Source organism: Nicotiana sylvestris, chromosome 9 (assembly GCF_000393655.2).
Source record: "Nicotiana sylvestris chromosome 9, ASM39365v2, whole genome shotgun sequence".
NCBI classification, from domain to species: Eukaryota; Viridiplantae; Streptophyta; class Magnoliopsida; order Solanales; family Solanaceae; genus Nicotiana; species Nicotiana sylvestris.
This window is the reverse complement of record NC_091065.1, coordinates 3735958-3750048: the sequence shown is the minus strand read 5'-3', so window position 1 is coordinate 3750048 and position 14091 is coordinate 3735958.

Below are 14091 nucleotides of genomic sequence, written 5' to 3'. Positions count from 1 at the left end.
TGAGAAAAAGAAGAAGTCAGGCGTCCACCTGGAGAATGAGGATGAGAATTAAAAGAAGTCAGGCGTCCACCTGGAGAATGAGGATGAAGAATTAAAGAAATCAGGCGTCCACCTGGAGAATGAGGATGAGAATTAAAGAAATCAGGCGTCCACCTGGAGAATGAGGATGAGAAAAAAAAGAAGTCAGGCGTCCACCTGGAGAATGAGGATGAGAAAAGAAGAAGTCAGGCGTCCACCTGGAGAATGAGGATGAGAGAAGAAGAAGTCAGGCGTCCACCTGGAGAATGAGGATAAGAATTGAAGAAGTCAGGCGTCCACCTGGAGAATGAGGATGAGAATTAAAGAAGTCAGGCGTCCACCTGGAGAATGAGGATGAGAAAAAGAAGAAATCAGGCGTCCACCTGGAAAATGAGGATGAAGAAAGAAAAGAAGCAGTCGAGGCACCCACCTGAAGAACGAGGAAATGCAATTGAAGTGTTGAAATCAAAAGCCCGCTCATATGAAAAAGGAGCACACTTAGAATCAATAAAACAGAGGAGTCCAACAAGATCCCCAACAAGAAACAACAAGAGTTCCAAAAGGAATACGGAATAAGACCAATGCCCAAGAGTCACCAAGATATCAAGACAACAAGAAACGCGAGAGCATGATCTAGATAAGATTTTATAATTCATGTACCATAGTCTAGTTTAATTTTGTATTTCCTTTACAGTAAGGTGTAATAAGGAGGTCAGCAAGCAGTAAAAACAGCACGAAGCAGCAGTAACATCACAGTCCCACGGTAGTCCCAGCTACCAAAACTTCCCGAACTACATTGACCTGATTCCTGTTTAGCCCAGGATATGTAGGAAACCTTTGAAGCAAAGGTTCGGTCAAATCTTTTTCAAAAAATAAAAAATAAAAAAAATAAAAAAAATGCTTCACACTGAGTACTCGGATGGGCAAAAATCGCTCGCTTTATCTTTGCACGAAAACCCTTCGTGTCTTCGGGCAAAGAGGGGCAGTTGTAAGCACGTGATTTTTGCCCTATATGAGAATTACTCCCAAAAAATTCAAAAAATAAAATAATTTTTCTTGGTGTGCAATTTTTGTGATATTTTGTGTAACTATTTGTATGTTTGTCTATACATGTTTATTTGTTAAATTAATAAAAAATACAAAAATAGGCATCTTTTGCATTTTTAGCATTTAATGTCCAAATGAACAATTTTATGCTTAATTATTACTTAATTGTGCGTTAATTGTTATTGGAAGTTAATTTGCGCTTTTATAACTTAATTTAGTTCTTAATAATAATTTAAGTACTTTTATAATTTAGTTTTAGAAAAATAAAAGAAGAAAAGAGAACAAAAATACAAAGAAAAATCGGATTGGGCCACTTCTTCAATTTCAAACCACAGGCCCAAATAATTGCCCAACTTTCCCCATGACCCGGTCCGTTTCAAACCGGGTCGACCCGGTCCGCTCCATTAACCCAACACCCCATCTTCATTTTTGTCCAACACAAAACAAAACCAAAAAAATAAAAAATAAAAGGTGAATTATCACTATTAATAGTTTTATTTTTTGTTTTTTTTATATATAAAAAAATCCGAAAATATTTTATTTTATTTTTTTTATTTTTATTTTTTATTTTTTTTAAAAAAACATATATAATAATTTCGGGAATGTTTTTTTTTAAAAAAAAAAGTAAAAGAATGTAGAAAATTTAAAAAAAAAAAATTTAAAAGTAAAAGAAGGTTGGAATTAAAAAATAAATATAAAGGTATCTGAAAATTTAAAAAAATTTAAAGTAATTGAAAGTAGCATTTTTAAAAGAAAAAGAAAAGATAGTGGTTTGTTTTTTAAAGAAAAGTTAAATAAAGTGAGATTCTCTTTTAAAAAAAAATAAAAAGTGGGATTTTAAATAAGATAAAGTAATTAAAGTTGGAATTTTAAAAATAAAAGTAAATAAAGGTGGGATTTCTTTTTCTAAAAAAATAAAAGCAATTTGTAAGTGGGATTTCTTTTAATTAAAAAAATAATAAAAAATAAATCTGAAAATTTCGAAAATTTTGCTATAAATAGAAGAGAAAATTTAGGAAGAAGGGTGGAAAAAAAGAGAGGAAAAACTAGATAGAGAGAAGAAAAAAAGAGGGGGCGGAGTGAGAAGTATACACCCGATATACATTCTGGATACACTGAATATACAGGGACAGAATTCATTTTGGAGAGTTTTGAAGTTGAAAAGAATAGTTACTGTTTCATTGCCTCGCTTAAGATCTGAAATAGTCAGAACCTTCCTGCCTTTTACTTCTTCTCTATACTTGGAGTCGTTTATAGTCTCCTGGTTTACTACTATTCCTACTGTTACTGGTCTATTCCTGTGTTGCTGGACTGTCGTTGTTGTGCTACATTGTTACTACTGTTGCTGCTTCTCAGCTTCATCTTCTCTTGTTTTCCAATACCAGGTACATGTCTTTTAAATTTTAAGTTGGAAAGAGATTCAACATGACTCATCAATGAAGTTTGAATTGAAATTCTGTTTTCTATTTGTCCAAGTTCATCAATTTAAATTTCATTTTTGTTTTATGTTAGTTAATTAGTAGTGAATTCAATTTGATAGCTATGAGCTAATTGTCTTACTTTGAAAGTTCGTATAAAGATTTGTAATAATATTAGCTCATTATCTCATTAGTTTAATCATATTAAATTGTCAAAGTAGGGAATATGGCATGAATGTTGGTCATTATTTAATTTTGTTGTTAGTTAAGCAAGAAGTGATGTAGAAGTGCCAAGAAAATTACAGTAGTGATATTTATTGTTAAATAAGGTTAAGATGGTGTTGTTGGTATATTTTTATAAGATAATAGATGTGTGTATAAACGTTGGCGAAAGGTGATATGATGTAGCTTGTTACAATGTTAAAATGTTATGAATGTTTACGATATACAGTTAAGTTGCATGTAAGGTAATTTTATTGAATTAACTTGTATAATAATTCCTTTCTTATAAACTCGATACCTATATACCTTCATAAGACAAATTGATCAAATAATTAGGCTTATTAGATTAAAAGCGATTATATGAGAATGAAACGAGATGTATAAGTACCAATTGCAACACTTGATATCAATGGTAATTAGAAATAGAATTTGCATTAAGTAAATCATGAAAAAAATTTGGAAAATATTTCCTTCCTTTATGAATCATTCATTTTCAGTTTTATATGCAATTTATTCTTTGATATATATATATATATATATATATATATATATATATATATATATATATATATGTCATATTTGTTTTTTTTAAAATAATATTAATCATATTTGTATTCTGTCCTTTGAAATTGAATAGTTGAAATGAATATAACTTATATTCGGAAAATATAATCAACGGTCAACATTTAATAAATTGTAAATTCTTTTCAAAGAATTTAAGGGCACCTTAAATGGGAATTTATCATGATTTTCACATAAAAATGTATAGATATAATAAACAATTTGTGGAAAATCCCTAATATCATTACGAATATTTTGCACAATTAGGGATACGTTCGCGTACCCTGATTATATTTTTAAAAGCAAAAATTCGGATTATGCGTACGCGCAATTTCGAACGAATATTTAATAAAAGGATTTTTCCAAAAGGCGTTAAATCAATTTCATAAAAACCCGAGATGTACGGTTCATTATTCAAGAAAAACAAATATTCTTGATCCAACACAATTTCGAAAAATGATTGCTTAATAAATATATTATAAAAAGTTATTGTGTACACGTACGCGTGACACAAGTCCGCAATTTTTTTAACACGAATATACGTACGCGTAATTCGATTCAAAGAAGGGTCATCAATAAGCGGTAGTAAAAACATGTAACATCAATGTATTTAATAAAATCAAGGTAATTAAGCCAATAATAAAAACAGTTAAGCGACCGTGCTAGAACCACGGAATCCGGAAATGCCTAACACCTTCTTCCGGATTAACAGAATTCCTTACTCAGGATTTCTGGTTCGCAGAATAATAAACAGAGTCATATTCTCCTCGATTCAGGGATTATAATTGGTGACTTGGGACGCCTTAAAATTCCCAGGTGGCGACTCTAAAACAAATAAACAAATCCCGTTTCGACTGTCCTTCAATTGGAGAAAACTCCCCACGCGCCCTGCGGGCGCGGCGAAAAGGAGGTGCGACACCACCAATTTAGAAAAGTAGTCAGTCATAAACAATATGAATTTAGCTTTACCTGGGGCCGTTGGCAGAGGGCCGACTATGTCTATTCCCCATTTTATGAAAGGCTACGGGGACAGGACTGATTGAAGTTGCTCTCCGGGCTGATGAATCATTGGTGCAAACCTTTGACATTTATCACACTTTTTAATAAATTCCTTAGTGTCTTTTGCCATGCTATCCCAGTGATACCATGCTCTAATAACATTTGCGAATCAAAAACTCGGCGCCGAAGTGATTCCCACAAGTTCCTTCGTGGATTTCTCATAAAACATAATCAGTATCCCTCGACCCTAAACATACTGCTAATGGTCCATCGAACGTCCTCCTGTACAATGTTCCATCTTCATCCACTGTGAACCTAGCAGCCTTGGTTCGCAGAGCCCTCGACTCTTTATGATCCGATGGGAGCTTTCTATTTTTCAAATAGTCGATATACTTATTCCTCCAATCCCAAGTCAAACTCATAGAATTTATCTCGGCATGACCCTCTTCGACCACAGATCTCAATAATTGGACAGTCCCCGAAACAATACCATCTTCTTCTACTGATGACCTTAAGTTAGCAAGTGCATCGGCCTCACTATTTTGTTCTCGAGGCACATGATCTAGGGTCCACTCTTTAAAGCGATGCAAGGTTACCTGTAGCTTATCCAAGTATCTTTGCATCATATCCTCTCGAACTTCGAAACTTTTGTTTACTTGGTTCACTACCAGCAGAGAATCGCACTTGGCTTCAATGACTTCTGCCCCAAGCTTTTAGCTAGATCGAGACCTGCAATCATGGCTTCATACTCAGCCTCATTGTTAGTCATCATATAAGTGCCATCGCAGAAGCGGCTTGTCTCACAAATGCAGGCCTTTTTAACGCAAAAACGAAGGTTGCAGATGCGACCCCTTTTCCGAAAATGCGGAATCGCTGGACAGAAGCTATATTATCGAGGGTTTGGCCTTAAAAACCTCATTTAGAGTCGCCCCGATTTGCGTGCACAGTCGCGGCGCATAGCCGGAAAGCTTAAATATGAAAATCTGTGAAAAATGATAAAATTTGGTTATAAAATGAGTTAATTTGACTTCGATCAACGTTTTGGATAAACGGACCCACACTTGTGATTTTACGGTCCCGGAGGGTCCGTTGGAAAATATGGGACTTTGGCGTATGCCCGGAATCGAATTCCGAGGTCCCAAGCCCGAGAAATGAATTTTTAAAGAAAATTGTTTTATGAAGTTGTTTAAGGAAATTTGAAATAAAATCTAATTAGAACATGATGGTATCGGACCCGTATTTTGGTTCCGGCCTCTGGTACAGGTCTTATATATGATTTAAGACATTTCTGTAAAATTTGGAGAAAATGGACGTCGTTTGACGTGAATCGGACCTAAATTGCTAAAGTTCATGCTTTATGACGTTTGAGAAAATTCTTTGATTTTTAGGTTTAATTCGATGTTCGTGATGTTATTTTGGTGATTTCATCACACGGATAAGTTCGTATGATGTTTTTGAGTTAGTATGTATGTTTGGTTTGGAGCCCCGAGGGCTCGGGTGAGTTTTGGATAGGTGTTAGAGTGTTTTAAACTTAGAAAATATGGATTTTGTGTTGCATCTGGTGTTCAGAGATTTAGTGCTATGCGATTGTGATTTGAGTCTCCGATACCAAAGGGCTCGGGTGAGTTTTAGATAGGTGTCGAAGTGTTTTAAACTTAGAAAATCTGGATTTTCTGCTGCATCTGGTGTTCAGAGATTTAGTGCTATGTGATCGCATAGCAAGTCCCGCGATCGCATAGTGTAAAACTTCAAGGTCCTGTTTTGTTATATACAATCTCATACATATCTCCGCGATCGCGTAGATTTATGTCTGAGAGGCCTATTTTGTTCTATGCGATCGTGCTTCTCCCTCTGCGATCGCAATGTCTCAGCTCCAGTCCTCATTTTTCTTCTATACGATCACATAGCTTTGTCTGCGATTGCAGTGCTCAGCCTCAGTTATTCTATGCGATCGCATCATTTTGTCCGCGATCGCGTATGCCAAATTCGGCCAGTTAAATTTTTAAATCCAGAACAGTAGCCTTACAGGATTATTACAAAATTTCATAAACTTCTTCTTATCTAAAGCTCTTAGGCAATTTTTGAAGCATTTCCTCATCATAATGTCTTAGGTAAGTAATCTTTAACTTGTTTTCTTCCATTTTCATCAACATCTATTAGATTTCTAGGCTTAAAACATGAGATTAAGGGTAGAAATTGGGGATTTGGGTAGAGTTAGGGATTTTTGATTATTTGGGAATTTTACCTCGTTTTGGGGTCGAATTTCAAAACAAATTTTATATTCGGGCTCGTGGGTGAATGGGTGATCGGGTTTTGGTCCGAACCTCGTGTTTTGACCAAGTGGGTCGGGGGTCAATTTTTGGCTTTTTGGGAAGAATGATTAGGAAGCTATAATTAAGCATTAGAATTGGATTGTTTAGTATTTATTGATGTTATTAAGTCGATTATGTCTAGATACAATTGATTTGGAGCTAAATTCAAAAGGTAAAGCGGTGTTTGAGGCTTGAGCTGGCCGTGGAAATTCGAGGTAAGTGTTTGATCTAACCTTAACTTGAGGGATTAAGAGTTGTGTCCTATTTGCTATTTGCTTCTTGTTGAGTACGGCATATAGGCATGGTGACGAGTATCTATACGTTGATGTCAAGTATGACTGTGAGTCGTATATTGTGATTTTCATGACTTCGTTGTATTATTCATGCCTTGGTGAAGATTTCTACTTTGTTGTGTAAAGTTGTGGAAAGAATTGTGACCTATGAACATTGAGGAGTGTTGGCTCCAGTTGTATAATGAATTGTGAAAATATAGGTGATAATTGAAACTCTAGAGTATTGGCTCGAGTTGTGAAGTGAGTTGTGAAGTAAAAGTGAGGAAGAGAAGATATTATTACGTTGCACCCTTGTCGGGCTATTGTTGAGTTGTGGTTCCCTTGCATTGTGTTCTTAGTTGATATTACAAATGCTTAGGTTGATGATTCCTTGTGTTAGGTGTTGTAATAAGTTTAGTTATAGCTGAAGTAGTTAGATGTTGTGACGAGTTTGGTTATAGCTGAGGTAGTTAGGTGTTGTAACAAGTTTAGATATAGCTGAGGTAGTTAGGTGTTGTAACAAGTTTAGATATAGCTGAGGTAGTTAGGTGGTAACAAGTTTGGTTATAGTTGTTTCTCCCTTGCCGGGATATTGTTGAAATATCATTGTTTCCTTACCGGGATGTTTGTTGATATTATTTTTCCCTTGTCGGGATTCCTTGTGATTATTGTTGGCTTGTAAATGGGAGCGGGTGGTACGCCTACCACAAGATATAATGAAATGGGAGCGGGTGGTACACCTACCACAAGATACAATGAAATGGGAGCGGGTGGTACGCCTATCACAAGATACAATGAAATAGGAGAGGGTGGTACGCCTGCCATGAGATAAAATGAAATGGCAGCGGGTGGAACGCTTGTCACGAGATACAGGAAATGGGATCGGGTTGCACGCATGCAACAAGATGTGAAAAGAAAGTGAAATCTACCTTTGTTTTCCTTATTCTTGTTAGTGGTTGTATTTTGTTTCCTTTATAGATCTCTTGATATTTTGTTTTTACCTGTTATTCCCCGAAGCATGTTTCCCCCTCCCGTCTTTACTTGTTTATTCCTGTTTTACCTTCTGTTGTATATTATATAACTGCACGGGTTTATTTGGTGGTCTGGTCCAAGCCTCGTCACTACTTCACCGAGGTTAGGCTAGGCACTTACCAGCACATGGGGTCAGTTATGCTGATACTATGCTCTGCACTCTTTTGTGTAAACCCCAGTGTTGTACTCTTTGGACCGCAGTGAGACTACTGATTCTTGATCATCATGCGACCCGAGGTAGTCCTGCAGGCATCTGCAGGCCTTGGCGTCTCCCTCTATTGACTTTCCTGTTTCTTACATGTATTTCTAGAGACATTGTTGTATTTAATTCTTTCAGACCTTTATTTGCAGTACTCTTAGACCGTCTGTGAAACTGTGATATCAGTTCTGGGTAGTCGAAATTCAAACAGTTGTATTAGATAATCATGTTCAGATATTAAATTGTTATCTTCTGCTTAATTATTTAAAGTTTCGTTCTTTTCATGATATCGCCTTATATTTGTTAAAAAGAAGCAATGTGATAATGAAGTAAGTAGCTAAGGATTGGCTTGCCTAGCTCTCATTTGTAGGCACCATCACGACTCCCGAGGGTGGGAAATCCGTGTCGTGACAGGCTGTTCTGTTCATATTTTGGGGTAAGTATTCTACCCTTGATTTTGATCTTATTTCATGAATCTATCTTCATTTTTTAGTAATTAGTTATTGAATTTGAAGAGGAAATTGGGAGTCTTGTCTAAAACTTCATAAATAAAATTTTCGAGTTTTGAACACCGATTTAGAGATGGATTTGAGTGAAACTAGTATGGCAGGACTCGTAATTGAGTGGGTTGTCGAATTTTATGAGTTTTATCGGGTTCTGAGGTGTGGGCCAAGGTTGGACTTTTGGCCGATTTTGGTAAGGATTCAACTTTTATCATTCAGAATTTTTTCCTTGGGATTTATTTGATCTATTTGAGTTGCTTTGGCTAATTTCGAGTCGTTCAAAGGTCGGTATGCGCGGGATGGAAATTTTGGAGTTTCGCTTGGCTTGCTTGGTATTGGATTTGGCTTGTTCGAGGCAAGTAACACTTCTAAACTTAGTGTCGAAGGTATGAAACCACGAATTACGTTTTATGTGGTCGATATTGAGGTGACGTACATGATATGTGACGGGCGTGTGGGCATGCACTGTATGAATTGTGACTCTATTATTCTGTGGTACTTTGTAATTACGTGATCTTACATGTAACCATGAAATTTCTACGTTCTTGAGTTGTTGAGCTGTGATCCATGGTAGAAACCATGTCTAGGATACATGCTTATCCTGTTGGGACCCACTTATGTCATTTCTGCTGTTGAGTTATCTGCTTTCTTTGCATTACATACTCAGTCATACGTATTCATATGCATATCATATCTCAGTCTCTGTTGTTATTTACTGATACATCATATCATCATTTTTGGGCTATTTTCATGACATTGTGAGCCCGTGAGAAAGAGACCGGAGAGATTGATGGCTGGGTGAGGCCGAGGGCCTGAGAGTAAGTGATATTATGGGATCGGGCTGCACGCCGCAGCATGTTATATTGATTATATTCTGGGATCGTGCTGCACGCCGCAGCAGGTTATATTGATTTATACCACGATTGGATTGCCATAGCGCTAGGACTGAAGGAGCCTCTGCGGAGTCTCCACACACCCCCAGTGAGCGCGGTTGATTATATTGAGGGATAAATCTTCCTTGGACATGGTTCTTGTCCTAATATTTATATACCTGGGGATGGATCTTCCCCACGGACTGAATTTAGCCCTACTCAGTACAAAGTGAATGATGGATCTTCCCTAAGCCGGATTGGCCATATACATTACTGAGTAGTTGAGCATGATGAGTGTAAAGTGTGAGACAGTGTGATTGAGTACCCTGAGAGTGTGAGTACATGAGTTCATTACTGAGGTACATGGCATTGACATGCACATATGACATACATGCATAGAGATGCATTTATTTCTCACTTTGTATGGTATCACGTCATTCATGACTTATCACACATATTGACATATGAGCATAGTGATATGTGTTACACTGGCTACCTCGAAAGAAAAATGGAATATCTTATTTATTGTTGAAAGGATTTTTGGCAAAAATTATTGTTTTCAAACTTACTCATATTTTCAAGAATTCCGGTAAAGGATTTGAGTTTCCACTGATATACTGAAAAGCGGAACTATTTTCGGGAAATTATGAATAAGTTGAACATTTCATCTCTGAACTACTTCTTTTATTACTTGCTTTACGTTGTTCTGAACTGTTGATGGATATTGGTGCTGAATCCGACCTTTGTTCTAGCTCGTACTACTTTCAAACTAAGGTTAGGTTTGTTACTTATTGAGTATATGGGGTCGGTTGTACTCATACTACACTTCTGCACCTTGCGTGCAGATGTTGGCTACTGACGTTGCTGAGATCGACGGGAGCTGAATTTGAAGATGTACCTGCTTTCCGATTGTAGCTGCCGCTTGTTCATGGTAGCCTTAGATTCATAAAAACTTTGTTTATATACTTTTCAAATAGATGATGTATTTACTTCATACCGGCCTTATAAACTCTATTCTTAAAAGCTCATGATATGTACTACCAGTGCTTGGGGAATGTATCAAATTCAGATATTTTTTTGCTTAATTGCTTTATTAATTGTTATTGGAATTGGTTAGTTATTAATTGGCTTACCTAGTAAGTTGGGTTATGTGCCATCACGATTAGTTAGATTTTAGGTCGTGACAAAAGGCTAACAATATATTAAAAACAAAAAAGTAATAGTATTACAAAAACTATTATTTTTAACCTAATTAAACGTTTTAATTATTTTTTAAATACGTAATTAGAAATTTAGAAACATAATGAAAATTCTTTAATTACAATACCATATGATCAGTGATAGCACCGACTTCCACAAGCTTACGAACAAGTCGACCACTAAGGTGAAGTGCCACGAGGCTTTCTCATCCACCGACGCGTGTCCCCCCATGAACATCTCCGGCGGCCCATTACCACCACCGTCCTCCGCGGCTGCGCCACTACTGCGAAGGGCAGCGATCTCGTCCTCCTCCAATTCGATAACTGTGGGGTGAACGCTAACGGCAGATATTAACAGCCGTTTCATGACGTGGCACATGCAGCAAGGGGAACGTGCGAAGATCACGACGGGATTCTCGGAGATCAGTCACCGGATTCTCATCTCCGTCGACTCCGTTACGTCGATAGCTGACGGTGAATTGGTGGTGGGGGTTAGTTCTAGCCATACTCTGCCGTCAGATAAAGGCTGATAACGGCTTTGCATGATTATGAATAGACAATATTAAGTGTGTAAAGAAAGTGAGAGTATATATAGAGAAAATACTGATGTTAACGAGGGGTTGTTTTTTTGGAGATAAAGAGGAACAAGGAAGGATTATATATAAATGGATTTAAATATGCACACACCAAGCTATATTTGTTGTAATTTTGTAATTTAACATATTATTAAAAGTAAGTTTAATTTATATGCTCAAGTAATGTAAAGGATATTTATTCTATCGAATCATTCAAAAAATATCATAAGTAATCTTTCATAAAAAATGAGATTTATAATCTTGAAAATAATGTATATTATTTGCTACAATATGTAAAGTTAATCTTATAGCGTAGATATCATTTATATTGTTAATAGAATTAGCTAAACTCTATAGAAATTAGTTATCGATTTATCTGGTTTTTTAATTTCTATTTAATATAGAAACTTATTTATAATTATTTTATAAGTGATTTAATTGTATAAATATTTTTTTCTACAACTACTTTTTCCCTCTATCCCCCAATTTATGTGAGACGATTCAGTGTAAAAAGGTCAATTCTTTTATGTGAATTTATCGTTAAATCTCTAATTTTTTAAAATGAAATTTATATATCCAAAATTTAACTTATAATAATTAAAAAATTAAACTATATAAAGATATATAAAAATTACGATCATACAAATTTGTATCACTTTTAAAATTGTAATTATATTACATAAATTGGGATAAAAGAAGTACAACTTATAAAATTTATAACAATTAGAAAACCCAAGAAAGGAAACGACATTGTTACTTCCTTCCTTCTCATATTATGTGTCGTGTTTCTCTTTTACACGCTTCTTCTACCCTTATTTATGTTTCAAAATATAATCTATTTTCATTGAATATTTATTCTATTCATGTGTTATCTTCATCTTCAAGAATAATTATTATTAAGGGTAAAAAAGAAAAAATAAAATTAATTTTGTCTTGAACTTCTAAAATAATAAATAATTTGATATAACTATTTTTAATAACCGCGACTGTTAATACGAAACGGAGATTATGTAAGTTATGCTTTGTTTACGTGGATTGGGTATGTTAAGCAATTTGGGACACTAGGTGACAAAAGGGTGAGTGAGATCTCAAATTTCAATGATTTATATGGCTCGTACACCACTTGCTTTATTAAAATATTTATTATTATTAAAATAATTATATGTGAGGCACATTTCCAAGTCAATTGGAGCAGCTGTGCGACAAATAAGTTAACCGTACCACCAAAGGATAGAGTTACTCCTCCAGAGGTTTCGAGTTTGAGCTATGGGTATGAAAAAATCCTTGGTACGGAGCGCTACCCCCAGAATGGGGTCTTCTCCAGCGCAAATCCGAATATAGTCGGGCTCCAATGCAGGTACCGAACACCATATAGAAAACCAAAAAAAAAAAGTTAACCGTAATGATTTTTAAAATTTTGGAGGATTTTCCCTAAGGAATGAATCTCGTCTCTCAACAATATTAAACTTCTGTAATCTAGTGTTAACGAAGAATCTTAACTGTGAAAATGTTAAGACTATTATTTAACCTAGCAGTGATGGATTCAATAAAATTACCATCAAGTAATTGGATTTTATCCCTTTCAATAAGGCATTGAACAAAACAATTGCCTAATACTTTTAAGGGGTCATTTAGTATGATGTATTAGGGAAGAATAATATATTTATTAGTTTTGGTATTATTAATTTTTTGTTTGGTAGTGTTTTCAAACAAATGGAAAGGAGAAAAGTTAAAATGAATAGAAGTATTGAGGGGATTATTAATGTCAAAATGGTTAATATTTTATCACGGATTCATCCTACGACCGTCGCAACTAGAGATTTCCTTAATGCACTTGTTATTTTGTTTGAGGGTGGTTATTTGTTATTTAATACCAGTTGTTTACATGAAACAACAGTTCAACATTAAAAGGCGAGCACCCATTGCGTTGCGCTCCACGTAGATTCGCCCCTAACTAAATTTAGTATTATTTTATACATAGCAAACTTTGATATTAGCAATAATAGTTTTTAATACATGAAAAGCATGAAAAAATTAAAGTGCCCACTCAAAACTTTTAATACACCAAACCAAACAATCCATAAGAATAATCCCAGCATAACTATGTAACGACCTGACCGGTCGTTTTTCTTTCTAGAACCCCATTCCCCTAAATAAGACTTCTCGTACTTACTTTTACTGATTTATGACTTGATTTATGACTTGTTGGAATGGTTGATTCAAAATTTGGAAGAGTTTGTGTTGAAATCGGAACACTTGGTTCCTTAAGGTTGGCTTAAAAGGCCAAGTTTGACTTCGCTCAACATTTTTAGTAAACGACCTCGGAATCCGGATTTGACGGTTCCAATAGGTTCGTATAATGATTTCGGACTTGGGCGTATGTTCGGGTTGGGTTTTGGATGACCTGGAGCGTTTTGGCGCCTAATAGTGGAATGTGGTTCTTTAAGAACTTTGAAGTTCTTTAAATTAGGTTTAAAGCGAGTTTTGGTGATATTAAGGTCCAAATAGAATTCTGAGACCGGAAATAGTTCCATAATGTCATTTAAGACCTGCACGCAAAATTTGGTGTCATTCCGAGTAGTATAAGTACGCTTCGTCGCATTGGAAGTAAATTGAAGACTTGAAGTTCTTAAGTTTGATTCAATTGATTTTATGATATGATTCTAAGTTTTGATGTTGTTTCGGGCGTTCCGAGAGTTCGATCAAGTTCGTTTTATGATTCCGAACTTATTGGTACGTTCAGGCGGGGCCCCGAGCGTCAATCGGACGAGGCCCGGAGCAAGTTGAAAGTTTGGAGCAAGAGCTGAAGCTCCAGCTGCTGTCATAACCGCACCTGCGGTTGGCCAGCCGCAGGTGCGAGCT